Here is a 17628-nt window from a genome sequence, read left to right on the forward strand (position 1 = left end):
GAGAATAGATGATGAAACTTTCCTTTTCTTGGTAGGTAGAAGGAAGACTATGAATGGGGAATATTGCTTATGTGGCCAGATTAAGTTGTTTTGTTGGTTGATTTTGCTAAACCATTTTTATCTGAATAGAAGAGTTCAATGAGGGGAGGATGTGGATCAGGAAATTATTGGAGAATGATGCTATGATCCTGGTCTCACCTATATTATTTACCTACAATTATCGTATCATTGGCATGCCTTAGCATAATTCTGCACATGCTTAGTACAAACTTCAGCTGGGGTGGAAGTGGAGGAGGGAGTGGAGTGAGATTCTTTCATTATTCTAGCAACAATCATGCTATACTGGGGTATAAGTGAATCGCATAAGTATCTATAAGTGCCTACAATGTGCTAAGCACTTCACAAATATCTCATTGGATGCTCACAACAACTCTGTAATGGAGGTGCTGTTATTATCTCCATTTTACAGATGAAGAAAACGAAGCAAATACAGATTAAGTAAATTTCCCAGGGTCACATAGTAAGTAAGTATTTAAGGCTGGATTTGAACTCATATCATCTTAATTCCAGGACCTGCATGCTATTCAATGTACCACCTAGCTGTTGCACAATTATCAATAATTCAAATTTTCCTCTGGCTACCTTGAACTACCTGGCTCCCTTGGCTACCTGGACTCTGCTGATTCTGAATTGGTGCAGTCTCCTTGTGAACATAATCTTCTTTTTGGAATCTGACAAATCCTATGGCTCAGTCTAAAAAATTAAAGAATACCATTCCTTCTGTCTGTCCTGTCTCCCCTGGACTTCTTAATATAACATGCTTTCGATTATATATTCTTTAAACAGAGCCAATAATAATAAAATCCAACATTCATATATGCATGAGATTTGCCAAGTACTTTGCATGCATTCACTCATTGAATCCTCACTCTACCCTGGGAGGTAGGTACAACAGGTTTAATTACACATTCCTCATTTGACAGATGAGGAAACAAGGTTAAGTGAATTGCCCAGAGCCATAAAGCTGGTTACCCTCAAGGGTAAGATTTAAACCCAGGTCTTTTGCCGCCATGTTCAGCATGACATCCATTATTCCACAAAGCTTCCCCTCATCAGTGCCCATACCATTAAAGGTCCCACTTCTTTATATTCTATCCTGGGATTCTGATCTAGCCAGACTATCATCAGGCCTCCCTTATTCCAGTGCTTAATTAGTTAAACCCTTGACTACCATAATTTTATCCATATATTTTAGGAGAGCAGGTACCTCTTATCTAAATTTTGCTTCTCTGTCAGTTAATAAATGTTTATTAAGAACCTATAATGTGCTAGACACTGGGCCAAGTCTGGGGATGTAAAGAAAGGCAAAGGACAGTCCCTGCCCTCAAGGGGCTCACAATCTAATGGGGGATTTCCATCCATGTATATTAAAGTGTATTGCATGTAGTTCTCTAGAGGCTTAATAAATATTTCTTGAATGAGTGAATAATTGAAGACCAAGCCTAAATGCCACCTTCTCCACAAAGCCTTTGATCCCTCAAGTTGGAAATCATCTTTCTTTGCTACAAGTGTTTATATAAGACCTTGTACCTACTTTTCTTAAACATTGGTCCTATTCTGTCTTGTATTAGTTATTTGTGCATGTAGTATTCCTCTCCTAGATTGTTAGTTCCATGAGGGTAGAATCTGTGTTATTTCTATTCATAAATCCTCTGGCAAATAGTACAATGCAATCCACCAACAGGATCATCTAGAGGATCTACAAGGACTCACAGTTCATGCTGGAATCTGATCTGTGCTAGATCTTTTCTGTGACAATGATGTGCTTTAGCCCTAGACCATTGCAAAGCCTTTGGATAATATCTATAAACATTTAAAAGAATTCTTCCTAACCATTCAACCAAGAAGAACCAAATGTGTGAAGAATGCTTGTGTATATTATGATACACAGTTGGATATACAACCTATAGAGTTCATTCATCAACACACACATGTACATATATATTTATTCATACATGTAACTCTTTTGAGTGTTTATCCAAGAGATTTGAATATATAGATATTTATAGAGAGATGCAGATATATACTTAAATATCTACTTGAGTGACTGTCCAAATTATATGTATCTATCTATCTATATATATATACATATGCACACATGATAGATGATAGATAAATAGACAGACAGACAGACATGTCTTGAACAGACACTTAAATGAACAATGATTTGGGCCCAAAATTGAACAGGAGAAGGAAAGTTAAATGTCCCTTGGGAAATTAAAAGTTCTTTTTATGACTACAAGTGCCTCCTTGAAACCAAAGTCCTGAAATAAATACCAATATTCTTCCAGTGTTGTTATGTGAGCTATGAATCATTACAGTCACCAAGGAATTGAAAGTCAGTATCACTCAGAAGACAATCAAAAAGTATACATTAGATACCAGTAAACCATAATTCTTTATAACTAACCAATCAACAAGTATTTCTTAAATACTATGTGCCAGGAGCTGTGCTATGTTCTGGCTACACATACAAAAAATGAAAGTTTTTTTCCTACCTCTACTTACTTTCCTACTTACATTCTAATGAGTCTGATGACAAACATACAAATAAATATATACAGAATAAAGGCGAAGGGAATCAACACAAAATAAATACAAAGTTGTTAAATATAAGTTAGTGTGGGAGGGAAGGCATTACAGAGTATTACCAAGAAGTGGAGTAAAGTATGTCATCAAAGAATATATGAATAAAAAGAAGATGGGCAGGTTGCATGTCAAGAGTGAGGGATTACTTATAGACATCTCACATTCTCTAGTGATAGGCAGTTTATCCCTTCCACATCATAGGAGTTAGGGGTACAATGTCCCCGCAAAGTGAAAAATCCATATAAAATGTTTTGGCCCTCCCTTTGTACCAGAGAAGTCTAAATTTTTTTTCTTTGGGGAGTGTTTATAGTACCTTATTGTAAAATTTGGGTTATGTATTTGGTCATAAGCTTTGTGTCATCTTATCTTCACGTGTCATCTGTGACTTCCATAAAACTCCCCCAAAATTCCCATTTGATTTCTTATGCCAACCCATGATAAATTGAAACTGAAATAGGGAAAGTCAAGATGTAGAAAGAACAACTGTGCTCCCATTATCAAGATACAATAAGGAAGGTACCTGATCTTATAGGTGGGCCCTTCATGTTGAACTTAGATGGGTACAGACTACAGGTGTACAGGATAGACAGGCACAAATGGGTAATGATCTGCCTCACTGGAGGGAAAACCCACTTCTTTTTGACTGAGTCTTCTAGCATTTAGCACCATTCTGTAGGTGACATAGAGGATATAGCACTGGCCCTGAAGTTGGGAGGACCTAAGTTCAAATCTCACCTCAGACACTTACTAGTCATGTGACCCTGATCAAGTCACTTAACTCCAATTGTCTTAAACATCCAGGGCCATCTCCAGTCATCCTGATAGATATCTTGCCACTGGACCTAGATGGCACTGGGGGAGAGAGTGAGACTGGTGACTTAGCACAACCTTCCCTCACTTAAATCCAATTCACTGAAAGTCATGACATTACCCTGACATCATGGTCCTGTTGGAAAACAAAGGACAAACAACAACAGCACCAAGCTGTACCCAGACTATAATTTTTATGCAAAACTTGACAATTATGGACCATAGATAATGCTTGAAATTTGCCATCACATCTCCATCGTATTTTTTAAAAGCATATGGTCCACAATAGGAAGACTCAAACACAGGAGACTGTATATGCTAAGAAGAGCAGAATTTTCTGGCATTAAAATTTATGCCTTAAGAAGTGCTATTAAAATATCCATATATGCACATATGAGTGTGTGTAGATTGTATATAGACACATACACATGCATATGCATACATGTATCTTTTTCTATATATACATACAGATATAAATATAGATTCCTCTGCATATTAAGCCCTAGGTAATTTCCTCTCTTTTCTAATCTTGGCTCTTATTGACCTTGAGAAAGGTTTGTTTAGCTCTCTGTGTTTCTTTGTTTTATACAACCCAGAATGGGGAATTCTAACTGACTAGAGCAGTGGTCTCCAAACTTTTTTGATCATACCCTAAGAGAAAAAAAAATTGAGCACATGATCTAAGTGTATTAAATTTATTTACATAGAAATTATATATATGTATATTTATATTAATAAAAATACATTATAAACATAAACAAAAAAGAAATTAAAAGGGATTGAATAAAAATAAAATAAGATACATTTTAAATGCTTTTATTTTAATAATGGTACAAAAATATTTTTGTTTTCACTAAATGTTTTTTTTTTTACTACAAGCAATGTGATTAAATAGGTTTCATTATTTTGAACAACTTCTGTGTGTGTGTGTGTGTGTGTGTGCGCCTCTGTGTCCTAGGGTACAGGGCGGATTTGTAAATAATAATTGTTTGATAATTATTTAGTTAATTTGATCAATGTAGTTAGCCAAGATGGTGAATTTTATGTGATTCTACTTAATGAATTCTTTCTTTACATCATTCTGCTTACTAGATGGTGTCTTATCCTAATTTCCTATTCACATTTAGATATTTTTCTTGGGTTTGTGTGTGTGAGGAATAGCAAGAAGGACATTTTGGCTGAGCTACAGAGTGTGTAAAGGGACATTAAGTATAATAAGGCTGGAAAGGGAGGAGGGAGTCAGGTTATAAAGGGTTTAAAATGCCAAACAGCGATTTTTATTTTATCTTGGAGTCAGTAGGGAGTAATTGGAGCTTATTGAGTAGGGGGCTGATATGGTCAGGACTGTGCTTTAGGAAAATAATGTTGGCAGTTGCCTGGAGGGAGGATGGATATGACAATGGGGAGAGACTTGAGGCAGGGAGACCAATTACTTGGCTATGCCAATAACACTAGGCAAGAGGTGTGAGAAGGCTCTGAACTCTAGTGTGTGAAAGGAGAAAAAAAGGACAGAATGGAAAGTTGCTGAGGAGGTAGAAAGAGTTGCCAGAAATGGGAAACTTTGGAGGAGGAATGTGTTTGAGAGGGAAGAGAATGTAATGAGATCTCTGGTATAAATTTCCACCCACTTTAGATTTTGAACTTAACTGTTCGTCCTGTGCAACCCATTTTGTGTTAGGAGATCAACTGGTCTAGAGCAGCCAAGAGCAATTTTCTATATAACAGTGGAGAAGCGGGGCAAGCACAAGACAGGCCCCAACCTGAGCGGGCTCTTCGGCCGCAAGACCAGCCAGGCCCCGGGCTTCTCCTACACCTACACCAACAAGAACAAAGGCATCACCTGGAATGATGATATGGAATGGTGATATGGAGTACCTGGAAAACCCCAAGAAGTACATCCCCGGGATGAAGATGATCTTCGCCAGCATGAAGAAGAAGTCCGAAAGGGCCGACTTGATAGCCTACATTAAGCAGGCCATCAATGAGTAACCCTTGTCTGCTGCCTTATTTATTCTAATAGAAGGTCTCTGCTGATATCTCTTTCCTTTTTTTACATGTACCATAACGACCCTATTTAAATTGGTTTCATTAACCTGAGAATTTTGATCATGAATGGCTGTTTAAAAACGTTGTTCAGCAGTACTAATAAAGGAATTATGTAGAATAGGTAAAAAAGAAAGAAAGAAAGAAAGAAAGAAAGAAAGAAAGAAAGAAAGAAAGAAACCAACCCATCTTCTATGGATGACCTTGTCCTTACTTTTAGAGCCATAGTAACCTTACCCATATCCAGAATGGGTGAAGTAGCTAGGTGCTCAGTGGCTAGAGCACCGACCCTGGAGTCAGGAGGATTTGAGTTCAAATCTCACAGCAGACACTTACTAGTTGTGTGACCCTGGGCAAGTCACTTAACTCCAGTTGCCTTAATAAACAACCAGGGCCATCTCCAGTTGTCCTGATAAATATTTTGCCACTGGACCCACATGGCTTTGGAGGAGAGAGTGAGGTTGGTGACCCTTCACAGCCCTCCCTCACATAAATCCACTTCCCTGTAAGTCATAACATCACCCTGATGTAATGGTCCTCTTTGAGAATGAAGGACAAACAACAAAAACAACAATATAGAATGGCTAATTGCCTACAGGGATAAAATTTAATGGATAAGGTCTCTTGCTCCCCACCCCCAAAAAAAATCTACCCTAACTTTTATCTGTAGGAAATTCTTTATTCACTGGTTGAAATTGTACCAATTAGAGATTGCTTTGGCTTAACAAGTTTTATTTTTAAATGTCCAAAAGATTGCATACCACAGTGTAAACCCGATATCTTCTGAGGAATTTGCAAGTGTTAATCATATTGCTTTCCTCCTGAGGCCTCAGAGACATTACTCTCACTGAGGAAATAGGAACTTTTTTCAGGATAGGGGACTGGTTATGTTGAAGCAATAAACACTTTAGGGGAATAGGGACAGACAAGGCAAGGGTGGAGCACTGAAGCAAGTGACTGGTCAGTCATGAGGAAGATGGAGAAAAGGTAGTATCTGGTGAAAGAGTGACTTCACATATTTGCAGTCCCCAGTAGCTATAGTTTAATATAATCAAATCTGCCATAAAGACACAGCATTCTGCCAAAGACCCTCAGATTCATTTTGCAATTTTCATTTTGGTTCTTCATTCCTTTAAGTTTCAAATGCCACTTCCCAGAGTTTTATTTTGTTTGTTTGTTTTTATTTATTTTTTTTACTGATTCCAGGATTATGGGCATCAGAAATGCCCATATATTCATGCTGAAAATGGCCAGTTGAACTGATATAGCTTGATAAGACTTGAAGATGTATGTCCCTGAGCATCATTAAGAACACTTACTGTAACTGAGATATAAGAATTATGTTTCTGTTTATGTACAAACACTAATGATACTAATTACCGGTATGAGTTGTAAGGGACTTTTGGCTCCTTGCAGGAAGTAGCCCTTTTAAAGATGAAGACAGTGGTTGTGAGTGTTTCTTTAGAAAAGAGAGGTTTGATTTTGCTTTGTTGGTTTTGAGGAGAGGGGGGGTTGGTTGGGGGTGGCTTATTTATTTATTTATTTGTTTGTTTGTTTATTTATTTATTTTTGCAGGGTGATGAGGGTCAAGTGACTTGCCCAGGGTCACTCAGCTAATAAGTGTCAAGTGTCTGAGGCTGGACTTGAACTCAGGTCCTCCTGACTCCAGGACCAGTGTTTTATCCACTGTACCCCTTAGCTGCCCCCTGGGGATGGCTTATTTTTTTTTTAATTCCCAGTTCTGCATAAAGAACAACAAAAGCCATTTTAGAAGGAGAGGGACTATATGAAATGCCTACATCCAGTGCCTACCAACAGAATACAGCTGCACCCCCAGAAAATCTGATTGGGAGCTGCCCAAGGAGGATTGATTAAAGTGAGAAATGAGCAGAATTTCCCATCTGCAATCATCCTGCATGATATTTTACTTACTCCTTACTCCTTTATTCATTTACTCTCTGAGGCTCCCCTAAAAATAAATAACCTAAAATTGAAAAAGTCCCATGTCAGGCAGTGAGTGGGGGTAGAGTAGAGGAGGGAGGAGGCCATTAGATTTACATACATGCCAGCTCCAGCCAAGAATGTTGACACAACAAACTGGTAACTAAGAATTCCAGAGGTTACCTTTTCCCCAGTGTGGGCTGCCAGTAACATTACCCGTAATCCTAGAATACTGATGAGCCTGTAATGTGTTAGTCATCCTAAGGAGTCTTCTGCTGCCAAGAGCACACGGCTTAAACTTGAAAATGAAAAATAAAGACAAACAAAAGGGAACTCAGGAATGGGCTGCTCTGGAAGGGTGTGATCTCCTTGGAAAGGCCTCTGGCAAGATCCCCCAAGACTCACAGCCCTAAGCAAGAAGTAGGTGCTTATGGAAAATCATGGGAAGATTTATTACTATTAGGAAAGCATCTTTCTTTTTACTGGCATTCTAAAGCCAGTTGAGCAATCAAGACAACCATTTTTCTTTCCCAGCAATCATTATTTCTCAGCCTCTAAATGTTAGGGACCCTGTGGAAAAAAAGAATTAAGAGACTTGGTCCCTGCCTTCAAGCAACCTTGAACTCACTATCTAGTGGCACTTAAGAAATTATTGTTGAATTTAATATACTTACGAGCCAACACTTCAAGTGATCAGATTAAATATAAGGTATATGGTGAGAGAATAGGATCTGTAATGAGGAAGCTTTTTAGTGCCACTGTTCCTTTCTGGGGTCAGATTATATATGGAGTATTTGTGTTCTGATAAGCACTGAGCTTTGTGAAAGACATCAATAAGCTAAAGATTTTCCAAATGAATGGTGGGTAAAGGGCTTCAAATATATGCCACAAGATTAACTTGGGGGGGAAAGATTAATTCAGGGAACTGAGAACATACAGCCTAGACAAGACCACAACAGAGACACAATTCCTGTTTCCAAGCATTCATTGTCTTATGTCATGTGGAGAGGAATTAAACTGGTTCTTCTTTTTCCCATAGGGCAGAATGAGGAATAATGGGTGGCAGCTGGAAAAGAAAAAAACTTCCTAAAAATTAGGACTGTGGGCTGCCACAGGAGACTGTGGGCTCCCCTTCACTAGAGTAAAGTCTGGATGACCGTTTGTTGAGAATGCCACAGAGTATATTCTTCCTTGGGTGTGAATTGAACTAGAGGGTCTTCAAATTGAAGATTGTTGCAATCTGTCTTTTATTAGCTGAGTTTAGAGATCATGAGAGATGAGAGTGGACAAGTAGTGTGGCAGATAATGTAGATACTGAGAAGTTAGGTAGATGTTGGACAATATGGTGGAATTGTACTAAGGTGGCTGAATCGTGGGGCTTGTAATCAGTAGCTATAACAATATTGCTAAGGATTGGACCAGCCTCTTTCTTACTCTAATGTTGCCTATAGGGAACAGATGAAAGTAGAGAGAAGCAAAACTTCTCACTGGTGTCTCTTAGACCACTGGTTCATTTTACTGCTGTTGTAAAGCTGTTTCTTGAGAAGAATGAGAGATATGAGCCTGGATGAGACTTTTTTCTTTCTTCCTTTCTTTCTTTCTTTCCTTCTTTCTAGCAGAAAAGCATAGCTTTGGGGGTTTAGTGTTCCTAACTGGCTTTTTCTGAAGTCTTGGGCACAGAGAATACCAAAGGTTTTTACTAGTAATAAATTTGCATTTTGAAGTCAAATGGCAAGTTGAACCCCCTTTGAACCCCTAGTGACTTCTCTTCTGTGTCAGATATACGATCACTTTCAGTAAGAGGTTGTCAGAACTTAACATCTGGGATTTCAACGTCAAGCATAAAGCACCAAACAAAATGTAAGATATTACAAGGATCTTCACTTCTCACCATTAGTGGTAGCTTCTTCTCATCTGTCCAGCTCAAGTCATATTCCTAGTTCCCCATTCCTGACCACAGATAGAGACAGAAAAACCTGTTACCTTCTAAGGGATTATCTCTAGAACACACAAGAATACCTGGACCCAAGTTCAAATGGGCAGACTTGAAATGTAACAAGCCGACCCTCTCAACTGGACAGTAGGGAATGATATTCCAACACTCTAGAAAAGGAATCCTTTGGCCAAATAATCCTGTGGAAAAAAGCAACTATGGATCACAGTGGTATTTTACTTCAGAATCACCTGTCCCATTAAAACTAAGGCAAGGAGACAGAGCAAATCACTAGCATCAGGATAGATCTGTTGTAGTTATTTAGAGGTTATGTCCTTTATGGGAACAAGAAAGTATCAGCTGATGTGAACTCATCCTTTATGTTTGAACGACTATAACTGTTATTCTTCCACCATCCCAAACCAATAAATTTGCATCTTCTCTATCCTATTATATTTAACAACCTCCTTGTTTATATACCCACCCGTGGGAGTGTTTGACTTTCACTAAACACACACAAGAGGGGTGTTAATTACATATATAATTGAAATATTTTGTTATATGCATTGGGAAAGTTTCTGTATATTCTTTCTACCATAGGGTGGGGTAGGGTATATGTTTGGGAGTGGGGTAAGGGAGGGGAGACATCAAAAAGTAATTTCCATCAGCCCTAATTTTTCTTAAAAATTATTTTGGGGACAGCTAGGTGACGCACTGGCCTTGGATTCAGGAGGACCTGAGTTGAAATCCAGCCTCAGACACTTGACACTTAACTAGCTGTGTGACCCTGGGCAAGTCACTTAACCCTCATTGCCCTGCAAAAACAAAAAACAAAAACAAAAACAAAAACAACAAAAAAAAAGGTTTTGTAGCCCTTTGGACAGCAACCACTGTCCAAAAGGGAACAAGAGATATTTTAAACAAATTATGTAAATTCACAAATCACCAGACACATGCCAACAAAAAAAAATTAGGTCTAGCAAATATTTTGAAAAGAATGTTTGGGTCATCCCTACTTCTCTCCTCCTGGCTATCAGATAGGTTAAAATTTAAACCTTTCCAAGTCCAAGAGAAACTATGTTTAAGGTGATGGGTAGGAAATTCTGATTGCAGAGTCTTCCTGTGTACATATAGAGCTGAGGGAGTGGAGGTGGTGGGGAGTGAGTGAACCATTCTGGCAGTGAGGGGTAGAGCAGGCACATTTTAATAATGCCTGCTGATAGGATTTGACAGGCAGAGTCAGAGCAACACTCGCTCTTTTGATAAAGTCTAGGAAAGCCCAGCCAAGCCCAAACATTTCCCTACCCAGAAACCACAATGTCTTAGTGCTTAAAGAACTTATCCTTTAATGAGAGGGGAGAGGAGGGAACAAGAGCATATTAAGCCTCTACTCTATATCAGACACTACGCTAAGAGCTTTACAAATATCTCATTTGACCCTCACAACAGTCCTGGGATGTAGGTGCTGTTATTACTCCTATTTTACAGTTGAAGAAACTGAGGCATAGAGAGGCTATGTGCTTCGACCAGTTCTGAAGTGCCTGAATCTGAACTCTGGTCTTCCTGACTGGAGGCCCAGTGTTCTAACCATTGTACCACCTAGTAGCTAGGGCACAGTGGATAAAGCATGTAGAAATGTATACATGTGTTTGTGTGTGATACATACATGTATGTATGTATATGTATATGTGTATATACATATATATAGTTGTGTATATGTATACACACACACAAATATAGTAGTTGCTATTGTCATTCAGTCATTTCAGTCATGCCCAACTCTTCATGACCCATTTGGGGTTTTCTTGGCATAGATACTAGACTGGTTTGCCATTTCCTTCTCCAGCTCATTTTATAGATGAGGAAACTGAGGCAAACAGGGTTAAGTTGCCCAGGGTCACACAGCTAGGACGTGTCTGACACCAGATTTGAACTCACAAAGATGAGTCTTCCTGACTTCAGGTTTGACATTCTATCCACTGTACTACCTAGCTGCCAAGAGAGAGAGAGAGAGAGAGAGAGAGAGAGAGAGAGAGAGAGAGAGAGAGAGAGAGAGAACATAAAAATATAGATATACACTGTGAACGTGCTACCCTTACCTGGCCTCTTCTAGGAGAATATAAGGTATTTGAAGGCAGCAACTGATTTTTTTTTTCTGTCTATGTAGCCTTGGAACCTAGCACAGTACCTTGAGCATGGCAAACACTAAATAAATATTGTTTGTTTGGAGGTTTTTAAAATTTCCTTTCCTTCCTCAAAGCAAGGAACTAGTGAGACTTCCCTCTGCCTGCCCCCAAGATTATGCCAGTATCAAAATTTTCTCACGGAGCCCCTATTCACACTGTGCTGAGCACCAACCAACTTACCCCTACATCCACCCCCAGCCTGTCTACAAAAGAATACTACATGAGGGTCAAGTATTCTAAAGAATCTGTCATAGGTTCTGGGGACAATCCCAAAGCGGGACTTATTGGATTATGATTTAGAACTGGAAGGGGCCTAGATGCCATCTAGTCTAACCCCTCATTTTACCCATGAGGAAAAGAGAAGCTAAATGACTTACATACAGTCATACAGTTAGTTAATGGCAAAGCTGAGTTTCAAAGTCAGATCCTTAGCACGTCTGTAACATTCTGGGATGAATATGTTGAAGAGATAACACTGACCTGGATCTATCTTTTCTGGTGTGTTTGTGAATAAAACAGCTACATTATTTCCTAGTCACATTCTGTATTCATGTCTCTGTCTGTGAACCTTTGTGTTTGTAAAATGCCTAGTTCAGAGACAACATACAAACTACAGAAATGATGACATGGTGATTGCTTCTTCCTGCTCTCAGAACCCAGGTGGGCAGCTGGTATTCTACAACAGAGGGGTCAAGCTCTGGCAGATCCCAGTGCCTGAATTAAAATGGAATCAGGAAAGGTTTAGCAAAATAAGTAAGAATACAATACATCATAGATAATGTTGATTTGTGGTTTTCTAAGCTCATATGTACCTGGAGCAGGCATTCATTTCTTTTTGTTGATGCTACTGCTCTACAACACATGATGAGTATTGGCAGATCCATCAACTTGCTAGAGACAATAATTCTATTAATACTGCTAAGAAGAATGTACCTATAGCCCAGATCACCAAGATCTACAGAATAGATACAAGATAGAGAAGCTACAGGACATCAATAGCCATGCTCCTTAAGCATCATTTTGATCAGGTTTTCTCCCTTTCTTAGGAGCCCCATGTGACTTCTTGACCATCTAAATTAGATTAAAATTACAGATCATGGGACAGAAGATTAAAACACTCCTCTGTTTGGTATTTAAAGCCCTTTACAACCCAGATCCAATCTGCCCTTCCAAGCTTATTACACATTACTCCCCTCCATACATATCATGGTCCAGTCAAACTGGCTGCCTTGGTAGTTCTCAGATATGGCTTATCCCCATGCCTTAACATAAGTTATTCCATATGTCTAGAATATACTCCTTCCTCACCTCTGCCTTGTAGAGAATCCCTAGCTTCTTTCAAGGCTGTACTCAAACAGCACCTTCTACATGAGGCCTTCCCCAATCCTCTCCCCAACTGCTATCGTCTTCTCCTCAAAAATTACCATATATTTACTTGTGTGTGTGTGTATGTATGTGTATGGGGGAGGGCATATTGTTTCCTCTATCAGAATATACTGAAATGTCCTTGAGGGCTTGGATGATTTCATTTTTATCTTCACACTCCCTGTACTTAGCATAGCACCTGGTCTTTAATAAATGCCTTATGAGTGATTCATTGATTTGTTGCTTCCGAACCAGCCTTGTCCACAGCTACAAATTGTCTTGAGTTCTTGACTCTTTTTTTTGGTGGGGCAATGAGGGTTAAGTGATTTGCCCAGAGTCACACAGATAGTAAGTATCAAGTGTCTGAGGTCGGATTTGAACTCAGGTCCTTCTGAATCCAGGGCCAATGCTCTATCCACTGTGCCACCTAGCTGCCCCCTGAGCTCTTCACTCTTACATGTTTCTCCTGTGTCCAAGATGTTTTTTGTGCTTTCCCACCTATGTGAAATGCTCCCTGCTTCCTTGATTTCTGAAGAGTTATTTTTTGTTTTTACATCACCTGTATTTCCCCAAATTTCCCTCCTCTCCCTCACTCAGTTATTCATTATAACAAAGAATAAAAAATAAGACCATATAAGGCAGCTCAAGACAAATAAGCACCACATCAATGAAATCTAACCATGTTTGCTGTATTCCTCCTCCATGGTCCCCCACTTCTACAAGTAGGAAAGTGCATTCTCTTATTTCATCTTTTGGACCAAGTCTTGTCATTGTAATTAACTGAGAATTTAGTTTTTATTTCGCTGTCATCCTTCTTTCCATTTATATTGTATTTCTCATGTAATTTTCCCCCTTGTTCTGCTCACTTTACTTTGCCTCAATTCAAATACCTTCACATGTCTTCCTGTATTCTTCATCTTTGCCTTTTCTTTCTATGCAATAATATTCCACCATATTTGTGTGCTATAATTTGATTAGCTATTTCCCATTTTATGGACCTATACTTTGTTTCAGGTTTCTCCACTTCCTTCTAAACTTTCTTCGAAATCAACAGCCTCTATGTATCTTTTTGAACAAACCACTCACAGAAGAGCTAAAACTAGAAACTGTGGAGCCTGAAGCAAGCAGTACAACACAAAGCAGACTCAGATAGCCTAGAGAAAGGAAGATAGCACAGGAAGAGAAGAAACTTGAGGGAAAGACTTGTGACTCCAGGATATTCATGGGAAAGAGAAAAGAGGAAAAGGCACAAACTGTTCCCTAATTTAACTCATTATTCTTGCTAGCTAATTGTTAAGTTCAGACATTTCTGCCAGATGAAGGACTATAAGTATCGTCAGTATCCTTTAAATTCCAGGTCCTGAGGGAAAGCACTGGTTACCTTGACCTACTTTCATCTCTTACTGAAAACTGCTCCATGAGTTATGTAGGATCAGGAGATAAAGTGACTGCCTTTCTAATGAATATCATGTAACATAGACATCTGAATAGATGTTTTCCTTTTAAGTCTTCACCTGGGTCAGGGGAGGGGGTCAGTCATGCTTTCCAGGGCTGCTGCCATTGCCTGGAATATGTTTCTTTGGGAATTGCCTTTGGAGCCGGTTTATAAGCTGCACAAGATGACTAGTCTCATTTTACGGTCACATCTCGGTTTTTTTTACCCAAAATGGTATTATCCACCTTATTCACAAGACTTGGCTCCAAAGGTCTCTTTGCCATTTCCGAAAATCATAACCACCCTCAAAGGACACAGATTTGTCACCATGGAGGAGAACCAAAAGAATGTGCTTTGGGCTCTGAAGAAAAGCCTCAGAAAGGAGGAAGGACACATTTTTTTAAGTGGCAGAAGCACCACCCCCAGATTCATTGCAGAAAGTCTCAAGGCAACAGTTTGGAAGGACTAAAATTATCCACATGGAAAACTTAGGATATAATTGTGCTGTAAAAACAGTGACAGTACTCTATGGTCGCGCCTCCCCCCCCCCCCCCCCTGCATACGTACTGGAGAGCAGAGCAGTGGTTGTGGGCTGAATTAGTGTAGGACAGTCACGCCTCTGAGTAATAGTGTTCCTTACCACACACAGACTTGCAGAGGTTCAAGAGGTTCAAAGGCCTGTTGGGATTGCCCCCTTTCTATGCCATCATATCTATACATAATCTCATCTCAGACACTTACTAGCTGTGTGACCCTGGGCAAGTCACTTAACCCTGATTGCCTCAAACATCCAGGGCCATCTCTAGGCATCCTGATGTGTATCTTGCCACTGGACCCAGATGGCTCTGGAGGAGCGAGTGAGGTTGGTGACCTTGCACAGCCCTCCCTCACTTAAATCCAATTCACTTGTAAGTCATGACATCACCCCAATGTCATGGTCCTCTTTGAGAATGAAGGACAAGCAACGACAGCAATATGTACAGTTGTTTGAATGCTGTTTCTGTCATTAGAATGTGAGCTTCTTAAGGGCAAGGATGACATTTCCCCCCTTTTTCTGTATCCTCAGGGTTTAGCACTATGCCTGGCACATAGTAAGGGCTTAATAATTTCTTCTTGACTGACCAACAATCATTAACAACTTGTTGTTCAGTCATGTCTGACTCTGTGTGACCCCATTTGGGGATTTGTTGGCAAAGATGTTGGAGTGCTTTGCCATTTCCTTCATTTTACAAATGAGGAAACTGAGGCAAACAGGAGTGGTGACTAGCTTAGGGTCATACAGCTAGTAAGTATCTGTGGCCGGATTTGATCAAAGTCACAAAGATGAGTCTTTCTGATTCCAGGCCCACCACTCAATCCACTGCACTATCTAACTGTCCTGTTAACAATAATAATAGCTAACATTTGTATAGCACTTACTATGCACCAGGCACTATGCTAAATGCTTTATAATTATCATTTTATCTGATCCTCACAACAAATATGAGGTAGATGCTATTATTTTCCCCATTTTATAGATGAGAAAACTGAGGCAAACAGAGGTTAAGTGTCACACAGGGTCACACAGCTAATGAGTAGCCAAAGTTGGATTTAAACTGAGGTCTATCCTGACTGCAAGCCCCATAACCCATGCACTGTACTACCTAGTTGCCCCTAACATTGGTTGAATCCCAAGATTTTGGGGGGTCACAAGTGTTAAGGGCTAAAATTCTAGCTAGTCTGTCTAAAATATCTAATGAGTGGTCGCCAATAAATTATAAGCTTTAGCAAGAGTTAGACTTTTAAGCATTTATTAAGGAGAATAAGAATTTGGTAAAGAGAGAGAAAGGCCTAGATTCCTATCTATTTAAAGGGAGAGCACATTTCTAGCTCCGCTCTCCACCCGAGTCCAGAGGAAAGAGCGCGAGAGTGAGCGCCAGTCTCTTCCTTCCTCCTCCCACTAGTCCGCGTCACTTCCTGATGCCAGAGAAAAGACTCCTGGTCTTGCCCTCAAAGACCTTCGCTTCATGGGCAGAACTCTTCTACAGTAAGTATCCAGCAGGTGGCGTTATTCCAATCGTTACACAAGTAAAGAGATGCCCATTCTAGTATAGAAATGCCAAAGAGAAGGGTGGCTTTGTTGTTGTTGTTGATCATTTTCTTTTTCTTTCTTTTTTTGTTTTTCTTTCTTTTTTCCTTTCTTCTTTCTCCTTCCTTCTTTCTTTCTTTTTTCTTTCCTCTTCCTTCTTTCCTTTCTTCATTCCTTTGTTCCTTCCTTCCTTCCTTTGTTCCTTCCTTCCTTCCTTTGTTCTTTCCTTCCTTCCTTCCTTCCTTCCTTCCTTCCTTCCTTCCTTCCTTCCTTCCTTCCTTCCTTCCTTCCTTTCTTTCTTTCTTTCTTTCTTTCTTTCTTTCTTTCTTTCTTTCTTTCTTTCTTTCTTTCTTTCTATCTTTCTGCAGGTTAATGAGCGTTAAGTGACTTGCCTAGGGTCACACAGCTGGTAAGGGATGATGAGAGAGATGGGCAGCCTTCCATTTGTTTCAGTTTTCTCATCTGTAAAATGGGAATGATAATAACACCCACTTTTTAGGGTTGCTGTGAGGACCAAATGAAATAATAATTGTAAAGTGCTTAGCACAGTGCCAGGCACATAGTAAGTGCTACATAAATATCAGCTATTATTATTATTATTATTATAAGAGGGAGTCACTGAAGCTTCTTGAGCAGCACAGCGACAATCAACCCTGTGCTTTGCAAACACCACAGGTAATAATTCTAGCCAAGAGGTGAAAGGGGCCTCAACTAGAATGATGATCATGGATGCAGAGAAAAGGGAAAGGATAAGAGAGATTACATGAAGGTAGAATTTACTAGACACTGATTGGATATGTAGGATGAGGAAGAGTGAAGAGTTAAGGTTGACTTCAAAGCCACGAACCTGGGTATCTGGAAGGTTAGTGCTGCCCTTGAAAGCAAAAGGGAAGCTGGGATAAGGGGTACATTTTGATGAGATGATGAGTTCCATTTTGGACATACTGAGTTTAATGCAACCGATAGAAGATCTGGAGCTCAGGGGAGAAAGTAGGGCTAGATGTATAGATCTGGAAGCCATCTTCATGGAGGTAATAATTGAATCCATGGGAGACAATGAAATCACTAAAAGAGAATGTAAAGAGAAATTAAGAGATCCCAGGACAGAATCCTGAATTATACCCTTATAATTATATTACAATTATAATTATACTATGAGGTTGGGATATGGATGGTAGAGCCTGAGAATAAAGTCAGG

At 39.5% G+C, this 17628-nt stretch overlaps 1 pseudogene; it reads left to right on the forward strand.

The window, feature by feature from the left end:
* The window catches only part of LOC122747895, a 37829-nt pseudogene extending 32381 nt beyond the window's left edge, over positions 1–5448 (forward strand).
* Positions 5449–17628: the final 12180 nt, after the last annotated feature.

This window comes from Dromiciops gliroides, chromosome 3 (genome assembly GCF_019393635.1).
Source record: "Dromiciops gliroides isolate mDroGli1 chromosome 3, mDroGli1.pri, whole genome shotgun sequence".
Taxonomy (NCBI): Eukaryota; Metazoa; Chordata; class Mammalia; order Microbiotheria; family Microbiotheriidae; genus Dromiciops; species Dromiciops gliroides.